Below are 11,561 nucleotides of genomic sequence, written 5' to 3'. Positions count from 1 at the left end.
TTGGTCCACATTTGTTGAATGACAATACTGAAATATACCGTCAAACCTTATCCATCATAAAATAATTTTTTAATTATGCCTGGGATGGAATACTTCGATACTAGAAATACGATTACTGTATAATTTTAAGAGAACAAAGATAAAATCTAATTTACCAATACAATAGTAAACATGTTATAAAACTAGTAATACTAGTGGGTTTTTTGTTGTTGTTTTTTTGTTTCTTTGTTTTGTGTTTTTAACGTATTCTTAGTGACATGAATGAAGTTATAGAGTTTCCTCACTGCAAGTTTCCTGATGATACAAAGCTGGGAGACACACCAGAAAGCCGTGCTGCCATTCAGCAAGATCTGACAGGCTGGGAAGTTGAGCAAAAAGGATCTTTATCAGGTTCAATAAGGGCAAGTGTAGAGTCCTACACCCAGAGAGGAATAACTGTATGCATCACACAGGTTTGGGGCTGATCTGCTGGAAGTTCTGCAGAGAAGAGCCTGGTTGTCTTGTCCCATGAGCCAACAGTGACCCTTGTGTCTGATGGTATCCTGGAGTGCATTAAAAAGAGTGTGGCCAGCAGGTCAAGGAGGTGATCCTCATTCTCTACTGGTGAGTCTGCATCTGGAGTATTGTGTCCAGTTCTGAGTTTCCCTTTTCAAGAAAGACATTATGTTTTGAGAGAACCAGAAAAACATTCTGGAATAATCACAATAAAATTTGTATTAGCAATTATGTTCTATTTAAACAGAACAGTAAGTTCTTTAGGAGTGATAAGTCTGAAATCATATTTGAAATTTTTTGAGGGACAGTGTCTTAGTAAGACCTTAGTATGCTTTAGTGACTGGGAATAAATGTTAGTCTGCAGAAAATAGGCTGAAGATTGAGCTATAGATTTTAGATATATAAAAGAGACGGAGACAAACAGTTCCTACACTGGAAAAAAACAGTTGAGTTGCCAGACTCTATATCTAGGTAAGTAGTTTAGATAGGTGTAATCCCAAGGCATTAATTTTAGGTATCAGTGGAAATCTAAAACATTACACAGACTTAAGTTACATGCACAGTAGAAAGCCATTGCACCAACTGATTTTATACAGGAACATTAAAACATATTATACTAATATGATCCAGTTTCTGCAGACTAGCATTTAGTCCCAGTCACTAAAACATACTAAGGAAAACAAAGCCAAAAGCTAAAATCAAAGAAAATACTCCAGGAAGGCTGAGATTATATTTGTGTCCTGCAGTCAAAACTGTTCTTTTTTAAAATATTTTATGCGTTTCCATTTTTAAGAACTAAGTTGAAGAATTATAATTACTGCCTCTTACTCTATGCTGTGTGTTACTTTCTTTTTAAAACTGTGCCCAAGAAGATAATATTTCTGATTTGAGATTTGTTAAGCCGTTACCTGTGGAAACCCAGTTGCTCCAGGACATGTGAACTAGAATTGTTTCCAGGAGAGCTGTATTGCACATGTCACACAATTTCCCTGAAATGTACTGTATTACTAACTTCCATGTAATTGTGTTTTGTTTTAAATGTTTTTCAAAGTATGCACATGATTATAGCAGTAAATCCAAGGATAATTATTCAAAACCAATAGTTCTACAGGATTCTCTATATTGTCCCTGTAAGTATAAAAATGAAATATTTCTACAAGGTAACCATTTTCAGTTCAATCAGAGAATGGTATCCCACTCATACTTTATTCAATTGCAGAGGAACCATCAAACTACTCTAGATGAGATCAGATGTGGCAAAAGCCAAGGGACACCAAAATACCAGCAGACATCCAACTGACACCACATCCTTTGTTATGGAATGGCTTTTCCAAAAGTAAAAAAATAAAAAAAGTAGGTATTGATTTTCACTTTCATTTATAAACTCCAAAGTTCTTGTCCAGTCTTATTGTATAAAATGTTGTCAGTGTAAGAACAAATGCCTTTTTATTTCAATTCTGAGATTCAAAGTATTCCATTGTAACCAGATTATTTTGTTGACGTGTAAGAAGGGTGGAAGTCCAACACACATATCCTCCAGTTTTATTTTTGGCTATGTTAACATGAAGTATTTGAAATAGTGTTGTTAAATAAAACACCTGAAGACCTTACAGCAATGAAGAGAGAATATCAGAAAAATTTTATGTGGACCTGTTTTGATAATTGTAGGAAGTTTGACTGTGGAAAACAGAATTAATAAAACCTGATTCCATGTGGATATGTCTTATGATTCCACTCCACTAAGAACTAATGAACTTTGCCATTTGTTCAGTGTCTTGATACAATTTGTTTTTACATATAATACTATATATATATATATATTTATCTTCTATTTTTTCCCTGAAATAACAATTTAGTTAGTCCCTCAAGGTGCTATTAATAAGGTGTTTTCACACAGCTGACTTCAAAAATTTTGATAGGATTCATCTCACTAAATGTAGACATCTACATGATAAACACGTATATTCTCTTTGTAATCAATTGTGACTTACAGAATATACTTCAATATTAAGATGTTTAACAAATGTCAAATAAGTGTTTGATAATCTTTAAAATAATTTTCACTGTCAAATTTGTTTGAAATTGGACAAGCGGTTTAATGGGCCTACCATAAAGAGAAAGAAAAATGCACATTACCACTCAGGGCATCATTTTCATCTGTTTAGGAACCAAGATATAAATGACTTGAAAATCCTGCTCTGTGAATACTACTTTACAATATTATAATATTCTGACATTATATTTTCTTCACAGTTTTTGAAGAGCTGTAAATTCCTTTGTGATCTTCAAAGTCCCTAAGCTTCAGCTACCTTATAACTGTACCCTACCAAAAAAATCAGGCCTGCTACACAAAACTGTACACAGTAGCTCATAGGACAGAAATAAAAACATGACATGTGAAACTCAGAGAAAGAGAGGATTGAACAAGAGGATTTATTTGCATTATTTTTCCTCATACCGTATTATGCATCATATACCATCCAGCAAAGTTTTATGCTAGTTCAATATTAATGTTGATTGCCTCATTTTATTTGTAGGTTTCCTCAGTGAATTATCACAGATTCAATTACTTGCCAATGAATATGGATTAAATTGGGAGAGGTAAAGGATGTTTATTAATTGTGTTAATGTATTATCAGTGTTATTTCTTTTTGTCCTGTTGTACTGAAATTGTTGTGTTGGTATGCAAGTCACTCTTTACATAGTTAAATAGAAGGTAATGCCTTCTATTTATTTCCCTGGAAAATGCAACAGATACAAAGAGCACAATAACAGTACTTAATAGAGATTATTCTTTTGATAGATAAAATTCTCAGCTACAAAACACTGTTTTTCAACATAGTCAACATCACTAGTTAAGCATTTTCTCCAGCAATGAACAAGAGTCTGCATGATATGCTTGTAAAAATCTGCACCAAGGGAGGCAGCCCACTGTTTCAAAGCTGCTACTAGTATGACAGTGTCACTGTTAGGAAAATGTTGCCCATGCAGTCCATCTTTCATCAGATAAACATATGGAAATCAGAAGACACCAAGTCTGGAATATGCAATTGCACTAGGACAGTTCAGTCAAGTTTGTCAATGTGCTCCACAGTCTTCAAACTGGTGTGGGGCCTGGTATTATCATATTGCAAAAGAAATGTTGTCTTCTTCTCTGGCCTGACTCTATAAATTCCAGCCTTCAGCTTAGTCAGCATCACAATAAAACAATCAGAGCTAATGGTTTGTTCAGATTCCAGAAAATCCAGAAAGATCACCCTTTTTCTATCCCAAAAGACAGTGCACATCATTTTGCCCACCAAGAACCACATCTTTTATTTTGATAGGGGGCTTTTATTTTGATGGGAATTCATTTCATGGATTACTGTTTTGACTCCAGCTCATAGCGGTGACACGTTTTATCATCACCAGTAATTATGTGATCCCGGCAACCCTCACCTTCAGCACTGTATTGTTTCAGTAGGACCTGAAATACTTGTACATGGTGTTCTTTCTGATCCACAGCCTCACTGTGTTCACATCCATTGTTTGGTCTCTATAAACATTCAGCAACTGTCAATGACTGTCAATGGGTACATTCTTTTCACATGGAGAAATTCAATTATGTATCTTTCCCTCATATGAACTTCCATGTCAAATGTCATTTTGTCATATCGTCCCTCCGCTTCCACCTGTTACATGGCAACAAATGTAATGGAATATCCATTCATGGTGGGAAGACTAAATCTCTATTGCTATATCACCAACATCCTCCTCTGACACTGAGGGCCCACATAATACAATAGCAGGCATTACTTTTGGAGCAGTCCTGTAGCTTTGGTAACATGCATACACTGTATCTTAAATGTCTTGCATAGTGCCTTCAGATTTGTTTGATTTGTGCTTTGCAAGACCATACAGCAAGGCCCTACTAAGGCACAAGGAAAATAAAGATAAACTGATTGGTGGTAACCAACAAGGTTTCATCAAGGGCAAGTCATGTCTGACAAACTTGGTGGCCTTTTATGATGGGTTTACAGCATCAGAAGATAAAGGAAAAGCAACTGATGTCATCTACCTGGACTTGTGCAAACTGATTGACTGTCCCGCATGACATCCTGGTCTCCAAATTGGAGAAAAATGGATTTGATGAATGGATCATTCACTGGATAAGAAATAAGGGTGGATGATCACACTCAGAGAGTTGTGGTCAACAGTTCAGTATCCAAGTGGAGACTGGTGATGAGTGGCGTTCCTCAGGGATCAGTGCTGGGACTGGGGTTGTAGCAGAAAGCAGGTAAACCTTTGATTATGGAGGGAGCTCCAGGAGTGAGCTACATGATACAAAGCTGAGCAGCAGGATCCAAAGGTGTGATTACGCTTGTCCCATTTGTTCCTCGAAAGCCTTTGCTGCAGTATGTTTTCCTGGCTTCTAACTGAAGGAGATGGGGACCAAACATATCTGTGTCTTCCAGGTCTGCCAGGCTGCTCTGTTCCTGGTTGAAGATAAAGTTCAGCAGGGACTGTAGTTATTCTCTCCCTTTCTCACTCACGTTCTCTTTCCTACTGTCGTTCTCGTTCCCTCTCCCTTTCCCACTCCTTCTCCCTCTCTCTTTCCCGTTCCTTTTCAGCCCTGCAGAGAAGGACCTGGGGGTCTTGATGGATGAAAAGCTTAACATGAGCCAGCAGTGTGCTCTTGTAGCTCAGAAAGAAAATGGTATCCTGGGCTCCATCAGAAGAGGGGTGGCCAGCAGGGACAAGGAGGTGATTGTCCCTCTCTACTCTGCTCTTGTGAGGCCCCATCTGGAGTACTGTGTACAGGTCTAGATCCCCCAGTACAAGAAAGACAGGAAGCTGTTGGAGAGGGTCCAGAGGAGAGCCACAAAGATGATCAGGGAGCTGGAGCACCTCCCCACCAAAGACAAGCTGAGGGAGCTGGGCTTGTTCAGCCTGCAGAAAAGAAGGCTGCAGGATGACCTCATTGCAGCCTTTCAATGTCTAAAAGAAGCCTATAAACAGGAGGGGAATCCAGTCTTTAAAAGGGTAGATAATGGCAGGACAAGGGGAAATGGTTTTAAGTTGAGGGAGGGAAGATTTAGGTTGGATGTCAGAGGGAAATTCTTTACAGAGAGAGTGGTGAGGTGCTGGAACAGGCTGCCCAGAGAGGTTGTGGATGCCCCATCCCTGGAGGTGTTCAAGGTCAAGAAATCATTTTATGATTCTATGATTTCTAATAATTATTTCCTCCCTTATGTGTTAAACTCACAAGCCATTTGTATTCAAACCACTTTAAATACCTAGGACACACAGAGCATATCTAAGTGCACCATACAAGGTTAGATTCTTGCAGCTAGAAGGGATTTTAACTGCTGTCAGTGATGTTATACAAAATGTCAGGGACTCGGAGGATGACAGACAAGAGGTTTCTTAGAAAATCATCCAAAGATCAACAGTTAAGTTATTATATTTCCTTTTATTTCCAAGGTAGACAAAGCTTTCTGATCCTAGGAGTTCATATGTATGACCTGTGCATTTTTTTTTGCTTCATCTACAAATAGGTCAAGTTTGTGACTAGGAAGTTAGCATCAAGGAAACTGCTGTATTCTGTCTGAGTGCTTTAAATGTCCTTTATGAAGATTCCAGAGGAACTGAGTAGGATGTCAGAGATTTTATGCTTTGTGGCTTGACTAATAACTGAAAGAAAAGAAACCTTGTTTTCAAAACCGATGTTCCGCATGTTTCCATGGTAACTAGAGCATTCACTTACATCATAGTTTCTATTTTGCTATCTTTAAAAAATCTTTTTTATTTTTAATTTTTTTCTTCAATGTTTTGAGTTAAAAGTGATAAAGTGTAACACTTTCCAAACTGTGTGTTTCATGTGACCACCCTGAGAGAAAAATTTAGTTCAGTTTATGGGGGTTATTTAGTCATATAACAAGAACATAAATGAAAATAAAATTAAATAAAGGTTTGATTTCCTTAAAAGCTTCAGCTCTACAATAATTACCGTCTAGTTAGATAATTCTCATTGTAAGGCCAATGCCTGCAGTGTCTGAAGAGTAAAGTTTTTGATCAAAATGCCAATACATCATCATGATACTACTAACAGATGGGTAACTCTCAATCTTCCTGTGTGCCTAGCATCAGTTATTGTTACCTTGTGTTCTTAGCAGGAACAAGAAAGCTGTTATCAGCTTTGACTGTAAGGCAAATATTCTCTTTTTTTTCTTCTTTTTTTTAACTTTTTTTTCTTAATATGTCTTGAGTCATCTAGTACTATACATTGAATTTTAAAGCTTGGATTATTAAAAAATACCTTTTTTATTCTTGTCTTTACAAACTACAGAAGTTTGCAAATACTCCTTTTGACATTTTCCTTCAATATCATCTCAGATCTTTAAGAGCATGCATTGACATCTACCACATAAGATGTGTGAGAGGGAATAGGAGAATTGCAGAAGGCACTATCTTCTTTATTTATATGAGAAAAGGCTGATGAGAATTTCAGGACTAATTCAGAGACGATGCCAGAAAATCCCAGCTGAGATGGGATTTCTTTGTGTCAGATTTACTTCATCAGTCTCTATAAAGCATAACTCCTATCTTTGATCTTTCCTGGCTATGCAAGGTCTTACACTCTCCATTCAATACCTTTTGCAAGTTCTTTACCCATGTGTGTTTTCTTTCATTTTGCAGAGAACCAAAACTTGAAAAGGCATTGCAATAGCTTATGATTACTGGTACACTGGATGTTCAAGCTACACATTGCAATGCTAAGTTTTAATTCATTTTTGAGTCTAAGGCTTTTCTTTTTTAGAAAAGTACAAATCCTCTTGATATAAAATATATCTGCTGATATGCAAAATCAAGCATCAAATATATTTTTTTCTTGGTATTAGGCTGCTCCTGTGTTATCCACAAATCACTTTATTCTTCTTCCAGGATGTCTTCAACATAAGCAAAGATTTCTAGTCGCCTTTCACAGGATGCCAGATATGACTATCTCATACATTCAAGCTGTGTAGATGAGCAAGCTTATTCAATGTGTTGCTCTGCACAGAGTATATTGTATGATAACTGAGCTAAAATTCAGCTATTTTAATTCATGTTTTCTATATAAAAGACAATACTTTAAAAATGGCTTTGTCAGTACTTACACTGAACAACTAAGGCTAATACTGAAGAGGCATAAAATGTACACATGGATGTGCAGAAATTTATTATTACAATCTTAGGTTCTGCCCAGGCATTGCTGTCAGATCATGTCTGTGATGATGCAGTGATTGGCGAAGAGACCTTCAATTCAGAAACATGTAACTAGTTTGAAAGTCAGGCTTGTCAGCTTTTAACGCAAGAAACTTCCTGGTGTCACAGAATCCTCTATCTGTCACATGTATTTATTTAGTGGTATCTGTAATAATAGTATGTGCGTGGATATAAAATGTTAAGCTTTTCTACTGTTGTAATTAAAACCAGTTTTTCTTCTAAATTCCAAATAAAGCATTTATCTAGAAGACAATCAGAAAGGTAAACTGTTAAATGAGTGGATTGAAAATAAGGAAACAAAATGTTTATACTTATGATACTGTATAGAAAAAGGAACCTGTTCTGGCTGACTCTGCTTGCCAGTTTATCTGTCCAAATTCTTTTCATTAGCTGAGGGTTCATTAACTTTACGGAGAAATATATTAATAAATTGACCGAGGAATATGGAGAATATTTAAATAACATAAATCAGTACAGATTAGCATAGTTTTCTGTATTTGTTGCTGGCTACTTTTAAAAATAATAGTTTAATTTTTCATTTTCATTGTCTGTGATTTAAATGGTCATTATCAATTTTATCCAGTACATTGTTTCATATCTTTCACTTGAGGCAAACTGGTGACGTAGTTATAATAAATTACTTTCTTGATGCAATTTAACCATTCATCACCTGTTAGCTTCTGAAGTTTAAATGAATGAGTCATGTTTAAGCATTTTTACTAGTTTTATTCCTTCAACATCAGATATTTTCTACAAACGTATAGTCTCTTCCATTCCTTTAAATCAGAAGAAATCCATTTTTAATGTCTATCATTAACTCTGTACAAACTGAAAGAGATTATTAATGCTCAAGTACCAGTATAAATCATAGCAGCAAGCTCTTTGTGTGATAAAATTATATCTGTTTAAATATTTTAAGGAAAAAAAACAATTTTTTGACTGCAAAGAAAGAAGGTAAAGAAGAAAGGGGAAGTACAGTAGGTAGGAAAGACTGATAGTAAATGCTAAATGAGGAAATGAGAAAAAGAATATAATAGCCAGAGTGAATAAAGGAAAACTACAAATCCTGGGTAAGACCAGAAACAAGAAGAAAATAAAACAAACATTTTTCAATTCTAAATTTGCCATCCACTTGATAGACATATTCTAAAGCATTATTACAATATGTAATATGCAATCAGATGAAAACCAATGGACTTTCATTGGAGGGATTATTCCCTGTTGAATGGCAAGAAAGATTAATCATGCCACAGAGGGCACATTAGGAAGCTGTGAATCAGATAAACAAATGGTGAAATGCCTTTGAGTGAATTTAGATATCTTAAATAAAAAATCAGGTAATTATGAAAGGCTTTACTCTTCATAAACTTTCAATAAAAGCTGATGACCTTAATGTTTACTACACTGGAATGTAAAAAAAGTCATCGTAATCCCTTCTGAGTAAGTAAAGGATTGCTAAAATGTGGTAAGTTTTGGTTTACTATGAGTATTGCAGGAGGAAAAAATATTTCAAGGTGCTGTTTAAAGGCAAAGAAGACAATTCTGCATTCACATATCACTAAATTAAGTAGTACATAAATAGGCATCCAAATGCTAAGTTCAAGTTCAAGATACTCAGTCTCAGGATGGTAAACACAAAGAATTAGTTTAATATCAGCCGAATAACACAGCTGTTAAATTTTTATTTTATTTTTTTTTAATGGAAAATTATTCAGGTGGGGAAGAACAACAACACAATAAACATAAAAAATAAAAATAAAAAACAAAACAAGAAAACAAGTGAAAAAAATATATAACAAAACCTCTTTGCTCCATTGATTAGATAAGGTAGAATTTTTGTAATAAGCAGGAATTAGAAATAAAGCAAAAAGTTGTACATGACAAAAAAGAATTCTTTATGGAGTGTTAATTCTGTCAAACTCCATGCAGACATCTATGAAGAATTATTGATAAGTAACATTATACAGCATAAACAAAACTTCTTCATGTTCTTTTTTAATTAATCTAAAAGCGTGAGTATTCACAAATTAAAACAATTTAGTCAGCATGCTTGGGATCAAAACTATAAAGAAGAAAAAAATTATGACATGAAACTAAAGCTATTTTGGCCAGAAAACCTTTAAAGATAGATTTAGTTATTATTGTACAAAATATTGTTCCCTCAAGGAAACAGTAGGTCATCTTCTTCTTCCCTTCCTTTTCTTATTAAACTGTTCTTATCCCCACAATTTTTTACACCTTTACCTTTTTTTCTATTCTTCCCCTCATGCTTCTGGGGGTATGAGTGAATGACTTTTTGCTGATTAACTGCTTGAAAAGTTAAATCATGACTTACTTGTTTCTCTTCCTTTCTTCCTTTATAACTTTCTTCTTTCTTACTTTTTTTCTCTTTATCTTCCTTCCTCCTTTCCTCCCTTCTTCCCTTCCTCTTTCCTCCTTCCCTTCCTGCCTGCCCACTCACCTTCCTGCATGCCTTCACTCCTGCCTGCCTCCCCTCTTGCCTTCCCTTCTCCCTCCCTTCCTTCCTCCCTTCTTTCCTTCCTTCATTCTTACTATTCTCTAGTTTAAAAGCCTGTCTCACATTAGACATCTTAAGTAGTTGGCATGCAGATCTCAGATGGTGAAACTGAACACCGGATTTCATCATTTATTCCACTTTTTCTTTCTAGTTAAATGCAAGCATACAGAGAAAAACAGAACTCAACAGGATTCTTTTTTTTTTTTTTTCCTTTGTATCTTAATAATACAGATGTATGCCTCTGTTTTCCTAATCCATATATAAATTCAGTACAAATTATTTAGGAATTATGTAAATATGAATATTCATATACAATAATACATGGAATAATTTTATATGTAAATATACACACATATATGTATGTATAAATAAACACTGGCATAGTTTTATTGAAATAATAGCGAAAAAATTGGTTTCAAGTTTTTAATGTATATCTCAAGAACTTAGAATAGCTCTGCAAAAATGTTCTAGCTTTTGATGTAATGTTCACAATAATTTATCTTCTAATCTATAAGTACTATCAGAATATTGCATACTGATTGCAGAGAACCCTGTTAAATTTAGTTAATTAAATCCAACTAAAATTAACTATAAATCTCTCCTCCACTTTACTGTTCATTAGGTCTACATTAAAAAGTATTATGAAGTACTGATCATATTTCTTTTGTTTATTTTATCTCTTCTAGTTTGTCAGTGTCAATTGATTTCAACTCATTTGTCCTATAAATGTTTTCATATAGTTTGGAGTTATCAAATTTCTTGTTGTTTAAATGATTCTGATTTATCAAGTCCTAACTATTGCATGACCCTGAAGAAAAAAATGCTTCATTTTCTACTTTTTTTTCTTAAAGAGATGGATGCAATTTTATATATATGTGTTCAGTTAAAAAGTAAATGAATTTTAAGCTGTGTAGTAATAATGTGATAAGTACACATCTGTGAGCAAAGCAGATTGCTCCATGTCTCTGACCATTTGAATACATGATATGCTGGTGAATCACTGTTAATGTTCCTTTGATGTCAATGATGCAAGTCCCTTTTTCAAGTCAAGTGAATTTTACTTCTTACAAATAATGCAAAAAAAAAAAATTCAATAAAGTGAAACAAAATCCCAAGCATCTTACTGAACAACATATTGATCATGCAGTGCACAAGAGTAAAACTTGGGTACTTTTTGCATAGTAAGTACTGTGCCTGTTCACAACATTTAGTTTTATATACAAAAAGTATAACTACATTATCAAAACATTGAAATTTCCTTTCCTTTCCTTTCCTTTCCTTTCCTTTCCTTTCCTTTCCT

This window comes from Meleagris gallopavo, chromosome 2 (genome assembly GCF_000146605.3).
Source record: "Meleagris gallopavo isolate NT-WF06-2002-E0010 breed Aviagen turkey brand Nicholas breeding stock chromosome 2, Turkey_5.1, whole genome shotgun sequence".
Taxonomy (NCBI): domain Eukaryota; kingdom Metazoa; phylum Chordata; class Aves; order Galliformes; family Phasianidae; genus Meleagris; species Meleagris gallopavo.
Note: the sequence above shows the minus strand (reverse complement) of the source record.